This window comes from Bos grunniens, chromosome 1, assembly GCF_055505025.1.
Source record: "Bos grunniens cultivar Pamir isolate PY7600 chromosome 1, Bosgru_T2T1.0, whole genome shotgun sequence".
NCBI lineage: Eukaryota > Metazoa > Chordata > Mammalia > Artiodactyla > Bovidae > Bos > Bos grunniens.
Window position 1 is genome coordinate 79,453,157 of NC_141165.1, and position 14,205 is coordinate 79,467,361.

Sequence of the window (14,205 nt, forward strand, 5' to 3'; positions counted from 1 at the left end):
AGATACTTGCTCCTTGGAAGAAAAGCTATGACAAACTTAGGCAGTGTATTAAAAAGCAGAGACATCACTTTGCTGACAAAGGTCTGTATAGTCAAAGCTATGGTTTTTCCAGTAGTCAAGTATGGATGTGAGAGCTGGACCATAAAGAAGGATGAGTGCTGAAGAACTGATGCTTTTGAACTGTGGTGCTGGAGAAGACTCCTGAGAGTCCCTTGGACTGCAAGGAGATCAAACCAGTCCATCCTAAAGAAAACCAGTCCTGAATATTCAAAGGAAGGACTGATGCTGAATCTGAAGCATCAGATTGGCCACCTGATGTGAAGAACTGACATTGGAAAAGATCCTCATGCTTGGAAAGATTGAAGGCAGGAGGAGAAGGGGACAACAGAGGGTGAGATGGTTATATAGCATCACTTGCTAGATGCAGATAGTGAAGGACAGGGAAGCCTGGCGTGCTGCAGTTCATGGGGTTGCAAAGAGTCAGACATGACTTAGCGACTGAATAACAACTTCAAAATCATCCTTGCAACTTCAATTATGTATTCCTTAGCGACTCTACTTGAACTAAATACAAAGAAGAAAAAAAATTTCAAAGTCCAATTTTCTCCCACTTCCCTTCCTGAAACCCTCCCTGACCAACCCCACTAGAAACACTATCTTTCTATTTTGAAGATGCTGACACTTTCTGCTTATATAATTCCTTTAATAACTGCTTATTCATCATTTTATGTGTACATATCTTATTTACCTAACTAGATTATAAATCTCTGGAGGTTAGTCAAGTGTGTTTGCATCCTCCATAGCGCTTTCCTTGCCCACATTTATTAAATGAAATGAAGTTTGTGACACTAAAGATCTGAGGCTTGTCCCCTTCTCAATTTGAATCAACAGAGACAAGGCACCAAAACCCAAAATCCTTGTCTTTCTGAAGTGGAGGACTAATCCTCTTGTATTCCCAAGTGGCACAGTGGTAAAGAATCTGTATGCCAATGGTGGAGAGGAGACATAAGAGATGGGTGTTTGATCCCTGGATTGGAAAGATCTTCTGGAGGAGGAAATGGCAACCTACTCCAGTATTTTTTCCTGGGAAATTCTGTGGAGAGAGGAACCTGGGGGGCTAGAGTCCATGGGGTTGTAAAGAGTTGGATACAACTGAGCATGCAGGCAACCCTGTCAGTTCACTAGTTGCTAGCCTCCTCAACTAGTTCTTTTTAATTACTAAGTTTCAGTTCTTCAGCCTAGTCCACCGAATAGAATCCTCTACCCCCCCTTTCAGTTATATTCTCTTCTAGTGAGGAAAGATTCTTTTACTGAGAAGGAGATTAAGTTGATCTACATAATAAACAGCCTAAGAAAATGGTATTATACTAGTTGCAAGATTAAGCAAAGTGGCTAAAATTATGTTGAGTGTTGCTCTGGTTTGCTTGTTTGGGGTTCATCTAAACTCCATATATGGATAAAAGCAAAAAATGAAACACCTTTAATTGTTTTCACCTGTTGAACTCTGCTAGTTGAACTTGACAAATCTTATGTTCTGATCCACATGGGTCTCTGTGTGCTTTAGAACTGTAATTAAAGGGGTGAGTGAAACTGAGGATCAATTAAAGTCTGAGAGTCTCAGGGTAGTTTGTTTAATAAGCAAGAATTTTGGCAACAGTAGTCTGTGGGCTCTAATGAGCCCAGAGAACTGGCAGTTGCAGTTTCAGTTCTTTCCTTTTTCACTCTTCCTGAGCTTTCCAAACCTCTCGTGGATATGTTGGTTAAATCTGAGAAAACAGATTCAGTGCCATATCTCACAAAGTGAAAAGAGAATTCACTCTAAGAAAATCAACATGAATATACACAACAGAAGAAAAGATTATGTACTAGGTATTTATTCTGATGTTGTATGTGCTAACCAAGAAATAGACCCTAATGTACAACAGAATATAACTACAAATTTTCTTGTAGATTTACAGTGTAGTACTATGTGCAATAAGTAATTATGCTATGTAAGAAAATTTACTAGCATGAAAAAATATTTTAACATATTTAAATAAAAACTCATCAATTGTTTATCAAATGATCCATTAAATGTTTTGTATACAGACATATGTGTGTATATATATATACACATGTATATATGTACATATATGTAAACATAAACAAGTGTGTTTGTATATATGCATACATATATATGTATATTTATGATCACACATTGTTGTTTAGTTGCTAAGTCATGTCTGACTCTTTGCAACCCATGGACTGTAGCCCGCCAGGCTCCTCTGTCCTTGGGATTTCCCAGGTAAGAATACTGGAGTGGGTTGCCATTTCCTTCTCTAGGGAATCTTCCCAACCCAGGGATCAAACTTGTGTATCCTGCTTGGCAGATACATTCTTTACCACTGAGCCACCTGGGAAGGCCATGGGTACATACGCATGCCTATATAATAAAATTTCCAAATTTTCTACAACTTGCACATTACTTTGTGTCCAGGAAAAAAAAAAAATCTTAGAAGGGAGGAGAATACATTGCATACTTATTTCTAAAGATCTAATGTTGAGAACTCAGTATTGAAGAAAAGTATACCTTAATCAAAATTCCATAGACTCTCTGTTAATATCTGATTTACCCCCACCACCCCCCCCCACCAAGAGAAAAAACCCTTGCCTAGGGCCAGGAGAAAGCAGAGAGGCCAGAGAGGGGAGGAGGAAGCTGCAGAGTGCTCATGTGTCCTGGTAAATGGAATCTGCCTGAGCATGCTGTGCTTAAGCTGCCAAACATCTCTCAAAGAAATATTGAGGAGCTGCTGCAATGGCTGATGAAATCAACCTGACCTATTCTTTTTGTCTGCCTGCCTCCTCCGCCTCCAGTACATTGTGCAAGAGAAAGTTTAGACCATCTTCCTGTCAGGTGGAACGAGAGGATAAGCACCAGGTGGCCACGCTCCTGGTCCTGGGGCTTGGGCAGCAGCTGCTGGGTAGAGGGCCAGGCCCTGCTCGGGGGCACATGCTGTCCCTGCACTGAGGGCTGGCTGGGCACAGTGCACTCACTTCCTGTGCCAAAGCCAGACTTTTGTGTTTGAGGAGCCAGATTCCTATTCTGTGGGGTTGAATGACTGTTAGGAATGCAAGGAACAAATTAATTATTTTGCAAAAGGAATTTTACCTGGCAAGTACAAGTCAGAAACTCTGTAGTGACTATAATGAAAGCTGGGACCTGTGGAAGAGCTATGGAATAGAAGAAGGTTACATCAATTCAACTGACCATGGATTGGGTATTTAATATGGCGAAGCACCTTCTAGGTATTATGAGACAAACAGGGACTCTGTCCTGCAGGACTTTCCAGTTTCTGCCTGGGAGACAGACATATAAACAGTTCATTGTTGTTGCTGTTAGTGAGTCGCTAAGTCATGTCTGGCTCTTTGTGACCCCATGGACTGCAGCACACCAGGCCCCCCTGTCCCTCACTCTCTCCTGGAGTTTGCCCAAGTTCATGTCCATTGAATTGATGATGCTACCCAACCACCTCATCCTCTGCCATCTCCTCTCTTTTTGCCTTTGATCTTTCCCAGCATTGGGGTCTTTTCCAATGAGTCAGCTATTTGCATCAGGTGGCCAAAATATTGTCACTTCAGCGTTAGCATCAGTCCTTCCATTGTGTATTCAGGGTTGATTTCCTTTAGGATTGAATGGTTTGATCTCCTTGTCATCCAAGGGACTCTCCAGAATCTTCTCCAGCACCACAGCTCATATGATTTGACAATGGTGAAGGGAAACCCTGCCATGAGTTTTAGGAATCCAGCTGGTCACCTGTTTCTCTAAGATCAATACAACTTAAATATAGACACTTGGTCTTATGCCTTCTTGTGTAGTAAGGCTGGTAAAAAGAATAATAGTAGATATAGGATGCCATAGATTCCTGGAGAAGTGGTCCTAATACTGGTTTAGCAACTGACTGAAATTTGTGGTTTAGGGAGAGCTACTACTTTGCACTGAATTTCAGTTTTTTCTCCAACTCCATTTGGTTCTCATATTTTCTTTTGGTCCTAAAAACAGAATATCTGTGGAAGTCAGTGAAGTGTAGCCATGTTAACAACTGAATCCTCCCAGCTGAAATCACAGAATAAATCATAGGTAAAAGACCATTATGGCCCTTGATTTCTTTCTTCTCTTTCCTGAACCTTATCTTTTTTATTCCTCACTGTAACCCCGTTCAAATCTGAGCTGTAATGAGTTTTTTTTCTATGTCATGTTCTCCAGTGATGTTCACTAACATGCAGCCTGAAATAATAAAAATGATTCTGGAAGTGTACTCCCACAAGTAAACCAGAAAGTCAGAAGTTGGCTTGACAAAGCTGTCTCTCCCTTGACTTTCTATCCAGTTTCTTTCTGCTTGACTATGTGCTATCCACGTTGGTCTGCTTCTAGTCCAGCCCAGCTCACTCTTGCTCACCAAGAGCATACTGGTGAGTAAAGTATAGACCTGGTTTTTGGATTATTGATAGTCTAGCAGAAGAGCAATGACAAATAAGTTCACAAACAACCAAGTAATAAAGCAGAATAAGATCAGTGCCCTTTCTTTCTAGAAAAAGACAAAACTCTGTGGCGTTCAGAAGCTGAAGAGCACACATTCAACCTGAATAAGGTACTGATGTAGTGGAAAAGGAGCCATTCAAGCTGCACCTTCGTGGACAGAATTGTGTTTTAATAAGAACAGTGTGTAGAAATAAGGTAGGGCAGGCTGAACGACTTAACAATGATACAAAGGTATTTACATGGGGGAGGCATGCGTGAAGAATGGTACACCATTGACTTAGTGGAATAGTTGCTGATGCTAGATTATGGAAGACCTCAGATACCAGTGTTAAAAATATGGCCTATGTGGAAAGAGACAGAATATTTCAGATTAGAAATGTGATGAAATTAGAAACAAATAAACAAAACAAAAGAAACAAAAAACATGCATGGTAGAATAGCTCAGAGTACTTAAAAGAATTAAGTTAAGTATCTCTCTAAGTAAGAAATGATGACAACTATCCCTTATGATTATACAGTGGAAGTGAGAAATAGATTTAAGGGACTAGATCTGATAGATAGAGTGCCTGATGGACTATGGACTGAGGTTCGTGACATTGTACAGTAGACAGGGATCAAGACCATCCGCATGGAAAAGAAACGCAAAAAAGCAAAATGGCTGTCTGGGAAGGCCTTACAAATAGCTATGAAAAGAAGAGAAGCGAAAAGCAAAGGAAAAAAGGAAAGATATAAGCATCTGAATGCAGAGTTCCAAAGAATAGCAAGAGATAAGAAAGCCTTCCTCAGCAATCAATGCAAAGAAATGAAGGAAAAAATGGAATGGGAAAGACTAGAGATCTCTTCAAAAAATTAGAGATATTAAGGGAACATTTCATGCAAAGATGGGCTCGATAAAGGACAGAAATTGTATGGACCTAACAGAAGCAGAAGATATTAAGAAGAGGTGGCAAGAATACACAGAAGAACTGTAAAAAAAGATCTTCATGACCCAGATAATCATGAAGGTGTGATCACTCAGCTAGAGCCAGAAATCCTGGAATGTGAAGTCAAGTGAGCCTTAGAAAGCATCACTACGAACAAAGCTAGTGGAGGTGATGGAATTCCAGCTGAGCTATTTCAAATCCTGAAAGATGATGCTGTGAAATTGCTGCACTCAATACGCCAGCAAATTTGGAAAACTCACCAGTGAGCACTACTGGAAAAGGTCAGTTTTCATTCCAATCCCAAAGAAAGGCAATGCCAAAAAATGCTCAAACTACCACACAATTGCACTCATCTCACACACTAGTAAAGTAATGCTCAAAATTCTCCAAGCCAGGTTTCAGCAATATATGAACCGCAAACTTCCAGATGTTCAAGCTGGTTTTAGAAAACGCAGAGGAACCAGAGATCAAGTTGCCAACATCCGCTGGATCATCGAAAAAGCAAGAGAGTTATAGGAAAACATCTATTTCTGCTTTATTGACGATGCCAAAGACTTTGACTGTGTGGACCACAATAAACTGTGGAAAATTCTGAAAGAGATGGGAATACCAGACCACCTGACCTGCCTCTTGAGAAATTTGTATGCAGGTCAGGAAGCAACAGTTACAACTGGACATGGAACAGCAGACTGGTTCCAAATAGGAAAAGGAGTACATCAAGGCTGTATATTGTCACCCTGCTTATTTAAATTATATGTAGAGTACATCATGAGAAATGCTGGGCTGGAAGAAGCACAAGCTGGAATCAAGATTGCTGGGAGAAATCTCAATAACCTCAGATATGCAGATGACACCACAGAAAGTGAAGAGGAACTAAAAAGCCTCTTGATGAAGGTGAAAGAAGAGAGTGAAAAAGTTGGCTTAAAACTCAACATTCAGAAAATGAAGATCATGGCATCTGGTCCCGTCACTTCATGGGAAATACATGGGGAAAAAGTGGAAACAGTGTCAGACTTCATTTTCCACAGTTTATTGTGATCCACACATTCAAAGGCTTTGGCATAGTCAATAAAGCAGAAATAGATGTTTTTCCAGAACTCTCTTGCTTTTTTGATGATCCAGTGGATGTTGGCAATTAGATTTCTGGTTCCTCTGCCTTTTCTAAAACCTGCTTGAACATCTGGAAGTTCGCGGTTCATGTATTGCTGAAGCCTGGCTTGGAGAATTTTGAGTATTTCTTTACTAGCGTGTGAGATGAGTGCAATTGTGTGGTAGTTTGAGCATTCTTTGGCATTGCCTTTCTTTGGGATTGGAATGAAAACTGACCTTTTCCAGTTCTGTGGCCACTGGTGAGTTTTCCAAATTTGCTGGCGTATTGAGTGCAGCACTTTCACAGCATCATCTTTCAGAATTTGAAATAGCTCAACTGGAATTCCATCACCTCCACTAGCTTTGTTTGTAGTGATGCTTTCTAAGGCCCACTTGACTTCACATTCCAGGATGTTTGGTTCTAGGTTAGTGATCACACCATCATGATTATCTGGGTCGTGAAGTTCTTTGTATTCTTGCCACCTCTTAATATCTTCTGCTTCTGTTAGGTCCATACCATTTTTGTCCTTTATGGAGCCCATCTTTTCATGAAATGTTCCCTTGGTATCTCTAATTTTTTGAAGAGATCTCTAGTCTTTCCCATTCCATTGTTTTCCTCTATTTCTTTGCATTGATTGCTAAGGAAGGCTTTCTTATCTCTCCTTGCTATTCTTTGGAACTCTGCATTCAGATGCTTATACTTTTCCTTTTCTCCTTTGCTTTTCGCTTCTCTTCTTTTCACAGCTATTTGTAAACTGAGACAGACCATGCAGAAGCACGGTGGAGAGGGGCTACCGCACGTCCAAGGTCAGGGGTGGCGACAGAGAGTGCCAGGCTGTGACGGCGCAGGAGCGGCGGAGAGGAGCTATCCCATGTCCGAGGTCAGGGCTGGCGGCTGAGATGAGCTACCCCATGTCTGCGGTTAGGGGTGGCAGCCCAGAGGAGTGACCCCACGTCCAATGAGCAATGGCTGCATGGGCACAGGAGGGCCAAGAGGAGCTATTCCACATTCAAGGTCAGGAGGGGCAAGCTCATCCAAGGTAAGGAGCAGCCATGAAGAGATATCCTAAGTCCAAGGTGAGAGAAACCCAAGTAAGATGGTAGGTTTTGCGAGAGGGCATCAGAGGGCAGACACACTGAAACCATACTCACAGAAAACTAGCCAATCTGATCACATGGACCACAGCCTTGTCTAACTCAATGAAACTAAGCCATGCTGTGTGGGGCAACCCAAGACGGATGGGTCATGGTGGAGAGGTATGACAGAATGTGGTCCACTGGAGAAGGGAATGGCAAACCACTTCAGTATTCTTGCCTTGAGAACCCCATGAACAGTATGAAAAGGCAAAATGATAGGATACTGAAAGAGGAACTCCCCAGGTCGGTAAATGCCCAATATGCTACTGGAGATCAGTGGAGAAATAACTCCAGAAAGAATGAAGGGATGGAGCCAAAGCAAAAAGAATACCCAGCTGTGGATGTAACTGGTGATAGAAGCAAGGTCCAATGTTGTAAAGAGCAATATTGCATAGGAACCTGGAATGTTGGGTCCATGAATCAAGGCAAATTGGAAGCGGTCAAACAGGAGATGGCAAGAGTGAACATCGACATTCTAGGAATCAGCAAATTAAAATGGACTGGAATGGGTGAATTTAACTCAGATGACCACTATATCTGCTACTGTGGGCAGGAATCCCTTAGAAGAAATGGAGTAGCCATCATGGTCAACAAAAGAGTCTGAAATGCAGTACTTGGATGCAATCTCAAAAACAACAGAATGATCTCTGTTCGTCTCCAAGGCAAACCATTCAATATCATGGTAATTCAAGCCTATGCCCCAATCAGTAATGCTGAAGAAGCTGAAGTTGAATGGTTCTATGAAGACCTACAAGACCTTTTAGAACTAAGACACAAAAAAGATGTCCTTTTCATTATAGGGGACTGGAATGCCAAAGTAGGAAGTCAAGAAACACCTGGAGTAACAGGCAAATTTGGCTTTGGAGTATGGAATGAAGCAGGGCAAAGGCTAATAGAGTTTTGCCAAGAGAATGCACTGGTCATAGCAAAAACCCTCTTCCAAAAACACAAGAGAAGACTCTACACATGGACATCATCAGGTGGTCAACACCAAAATCAGATTGATTATATTCTTTGCATCCAAAGATGGAGACGCTCTATACAGTCAGAAAAAACAAGACTGGGAGCTCACTGTGCCTCAGATAATGAACTCCTTGTTGCCAAATTCAGACTTAAATTGAAGAAAGTAGGGAAAACCACTAGACCATTCAGGTATGACCTACATCAAATCCCTTATGATTATACAGTGGAAATGAGAAATAAGTTTAAGGGACTAGATCTGACAGACAGAGTGCCTGATGAACTATGGACAGAGGTTCGTGACATTGTACAGAAGACAGGGATCAAGACCATCATGGTTAGGCAGTGTTTAAGTCGTAATTGTGTGAGAGAGGTGGTCAGTGAAAACTGAGTAAAGAAGAAAGAGGAAAAATGGCTTCCCCCTGAAACCTCCCTTGAACTCTGGTGGGTGGGTCTGACCAGCACTAGCACAGATTTGTGGGTTTCTTGGACACATCCCAAAGCCCCAACTGTTGGTTTGGATCAGAGTGTGACCACAAGAATCTGCTCTCGGCAAGAGTAAACTCCAGAGGCTAGAGGTCAACTCTGCTTCAGAGATGGAGTGGAGTGGAAGATTCATCAGTTCATCTTGCTCTCTCTTCAATATGGTCAAGTCCCAGTTGTAAAATTGCAAAGTTGAAAGCACAGTTTCATTCGTATACATATGAATAATGTATCTATAAGTGCTTTGCAAATTATAGGTTATTGTTGTTGCAGATAGTATAAAGAAGAATCATATTAAAATGATAAATTGCTCAGAAAAAATAAATTCTTAGCAATAAGTCTGTTGGGCCCTCGTTTGTTAGTTGAGATGACCAAGAGGAGAGCAGCTTGCTGACAGAGCCAGAGTAGTGCTCAAATCTCTGGCCTTTCAATCAGGTCCTCTTTCATTTTTTGGACAAGTGAACTCCTCTCCCCACCCTTGATATTTTGCAATCTGTTTAACACAACATCATATTTAGCAGAGAAAGGTGTCATTTTTCTTCTTCATGTTCAATTCTAAGCTTGAAGGCATTTTGCACAAGTTGGAGAATGGTAAAAAGTTGAAGGAACATCAGAAGAACTGAATTTCATTCCATGATCTGGATTGAGGATGTCATATAATAACACCTTTTCTGGGTGCTGTGGGAGATGAGGAGATCCAGGGGGCTCTGTACTCCAGCACTTCACTTCCCCATTGGGGAGACAGATGTTGGCAAGCAGCTAAGGCAGAGCTGGAAGAGCGAACTGCCAGAGAAGAAGAAACTAGCAATATTTTTGGTTTTGTTCACTTCCTGAATGGATAAAAACCTGGAAACTCTGATGTTTGGCCCCTCCTGTGACATGCTACGAGAGGAAAAGGTCAACTTTAGGCAGACATGGGCAAAGTGCCAGGCATTCTAGAGTCGTTTATTTGAAAAAAGCAGAACAAACCAATGTTAGACTCCAGGAGCCTCAACAGTAGACTCCAGGAAGTGTCCTCTGACCCAGTACACCCAGCAAGAAGCTATTGGGTTTTTGGATCACTGCCAAACTGTGAGATGAACCCGATAGGCTTCCTAAATAACAGCATGGCCTCAGCCTCCGGCCTGACTTCATGCTATTCCAGTCGTGTGACCTGTCTGCTCCACTGATCTAAGATAACACTTACCAAAGCCTGCCTTGGAATCAAGTTACCTGTGTGTGTGTCTGCTTCTGCCACCAGAGGAGAGAGCAGTGACCAGACATCACTCAACTGTGTCCCCCAGAGCCCATGGTCCAGGCCCTGAAGCTCCATAGTGCCCAGTAAGTGTACAGGGTTGGATGGAATTTTGGCAGGCCTCTTCATTTTTCATTGTTAAAAACCTATTGCTCTCCACTACTACTACTACTACTACTAAGTCGCTTCAGTCATGTCCGACTCTGTGCCGACTCCACAGACAGCAGCCCACCAGGCTTCCCCATCCCCGGGATTCTCCAGGCAAGAACACTGGAGTGGGTTGCCATTTCCTTCTCCAATTGCTCTCCACCGATGCCCTGCAAATAGGTTCATCAGTACCGTCTTTCTAGATTCCATACATATGCATTAATATACAATATTTGTTTTTCTCTTTCTGATTTACTTCACTGTGCATAATAGTCTCTAGGTTCATCCATCTCATTAGAACTGATACAAATGCTGACATAGAGAACAGACTTAAGGGATAGGGGGAAGTAGAGGATGGGATGAATGGAGAGAATAGCATGGAAATATATACACTACCATATGTAAAGCAGATAGCCAGTGGGAATTTGCTGTTTGACTCAGGGAGCTCAAACTAGGGCTCTGTGACAACCTAGAGAATTGGGATGGGGTGGGATGTGGGAGGGAGGTTTAAGAAGGAGGGGCCATGTATACACTCATGGCTATTTTATGTTTATGTATATCAGAAACCAGCACAATATTGTAAAGCAACTATCTTTCAATTAAAAATAAATACATAAATAAAAACTTGTTGTTCTTCTCACCCCATTTGAGGAGAAAATACACATTGTGTTGGAAGTCTTGGATGATTTCAGAGACCAGGACTTTAAAAGGAATGCAGTACGAAATTTACTCCCTGTGGCACTCCATACCACTCCTATCCCCTTCTACTCCTATGTTTCTGAAGGTGGTTAGACAGGTTAATACATGTTATTATTTTAGTTCTTTCTTTGTTTGATTCTGTTATTTTTTTAGATAAATTCAAGCGTAAAATCCCTTTGGGTTCAATTTTTTTCTTTACTGATCCTTGGCAAAATAAGATATAAATTAGTCAGACATTGTTCTAAATGTAAAAAGATTTATTTGTTTAAAAAGGAGTGGAGTAGAGATTTCCGTGGTGGTCCAGTGGTTAAGACTCTGTGCTTCCAATGCAAGTGGCACAGTTTTGATCCCTGGTCAGGGAACTAAGATCCCACATGCCACATGGTGGGCTAAACAGTAAAAAGTTAAAAAAAAAAAAAAAAGAGAGTGGAGAATACAGTCCAGTCCAGTATACACTGGAGTTTACAGTCCAAGACACTTGCTCCTTGGAAGAAAAGCTATGACCAACCTAGACAGCATATTAAAAAGCAGAGACATTACTTTGCCAACAAAGGTCCATCTAGAAATGGCTATGATTTTTCCAGTAGTCATGTGTGGATGTGAGGGTTGGACTATGAAGAAAGCTGAGCACTGAAAAATTGATGTTTTTGAACTGTGGTGTTGGAGAAGACTCTTGAGAGTCCCTTGGCCTGGAAGGAGCTCAAACAAGTCCATCCTAAAGGAGATCAGTCCTTAATATTCATTGGAAGGACTGATGCCTAAACTGAAGCTCCAATACTTTGGCCACCTGATATGAATAACTGACTCCTTGGAAAAGACCCTGATGCTTGGAAAGATTGAAGGCAGTAGGAGAAGGGAACGACAGAGGATGAGATGGTTGGATGGCATCACTGACTCGATGGCCATGAGTCTGAGCAAGCTCTGGGAGTTGGTGATGGACAGGGAAGCCTGGCATGCTGCAGTCCATGGGGTCACAAAGAGGTGGACAAGACTGAGTGACTGAAATGATACAGTCTATGGAATTACAGTCCCTGGAATTCTCCAGGCCAGAATACTGGTGTGGGTAGCCTATCCCTTCTCCAGTGGATCTTTATGACCCAGGAATCGAATCAAGGTCTCCTGTATTGCAGGCAGATTCTTTACCAGCTGGGCTACCAGGGAAACCCAAGAGAAAGAGCACTGCGTTATTACTGAATGAGAATAATCATTCATTAACAAGTTCTTACCTTCCAAACTCTGGACTGAAAGTCTCTTATGAACATGGAGATATGTATCGTTTGTTACAACCCTGAAGTGAACTTTGTTAATCTTGATTGACAGATAAGGATGCTAAAAAGTCCTCCAACTAACAGAACCCATAAGAAAATCAGAATCCCAATTCAGACTGACCTTCTTTTATACTTCTCTGCTCCTTCCATCCACTGTGAGCAAAGCACTTAAGATCTTTGGGTCTCAGTTTGACTATAATATGGAATTGATAATACTTTATGGCATTGATGAAAAATTAAAATCATATGTATAAAATAGCAATGACTTTGGAAGCCTGAAAGAGCTAAGCAAATCAAAGAAATTATCACATTATTAAATAGCAGTGTGGGAACTTCCCTGGTGAGCCAGAGGTTAAGAATTTACTTTCCAATGCAGGGGGTGCATGTTCCATCCCTGGTCAGTGAGCTAAGATTCTGCTGCTAAGTTGCTTCAGTCGTGTCCGACTCTATGCGACCCTATGGATGCATAGGTGGGCCTGGCAGCCCACCAGGCTCCTCTGTCCTTGGGATTCTCCAGGCAAGAATACTGGAGTGGGTTACCATTTCCTTCTCCAAGATCCCACATGCCTTGCAGCCAAAAAACCAAAACATACAACTATAGCATGGGAATCTGAGCCTTTTCTCCTTGCACTGCTTGTCATCCATTGATTTTTGAAAACATGGTAATATTTAAGATCTATTTTGCAGAGAAACCTGTTTTACAATGATGTTAAACTTTTTGTAAATGAAAACTATACATTTTGTTTGCATTTCTTCAAAATCAGTTGGAAGTTTTTGATTTAAGTGCTTTTGGATAAATGTAATTATTGAAAATCAAGTTAATAAACAGGAAGATGTTGAGATTTATCCATATAAAAGCAAGAGTGAAACAAAACAAATTAAATTATGAAAGTTCAAACAGTGTAAAAAATTTAATTTTGAAATTATGTAATTGTGCTTTAAAGTATGTAAACTTGTAGAAAGAATTTTAATAAAACTGTTTATTTAGATAAATTTGTACTGTTTTAAAATGGAATAAAATAGAGAGGGTCTTTTTTTGTAGTATATAAGTTTGGTGAAACTTTCAAATGAATGAAAAAAGAGATAACTTATTTAATGAGCCTTGACTTGTAAAAATATTTATCAAAGAAAGATATTCTAAATAGAGGTAAAACATAGTATAGGAGATATTTGGGCTGAAATATTTACACATTTTTTTATATAAAATATATTATAATAGAAAATATCTTCCATTTTACAAACTTTTCACTGTTTATCAAATATTTCAACTGCTATGAAGAGAATATTTACTCCATTAAAACTATGCCTATAGAGAAGATTCAGTTGAAAATGACAATTTCAAATTTATTAATTTTTAAATGCAATTTTCAAGAAATATTTGTCAAATGTCTGAACAAATTAAAATAATATATTGAAGAATGCATTCTTCAAAAAGCATCGGTGTCAAGACTTTTAGAAACAGATGTAACTAAGAAAATTAGCAAAGTTTGAGAACATAATATTAAAAATGGTCATTCAGTTGGATTGTTAATTTCAGATAATTAATATGAAGACTTTTTTCCAGCTTTAATGTATATGGATATATGTTACTTAAAATTTTTAGTGAAAAAAAATTTCAGTTTTCTTTTTGAATATGTTTTGAGTAGTAGGTGCATCACTGTGATATAATATTTTATGGACTGATAAAGATTTTTAAAATGCTTATAATTAATTTTAATTTCCCCTTTTATTCTTGAAATTACCCTG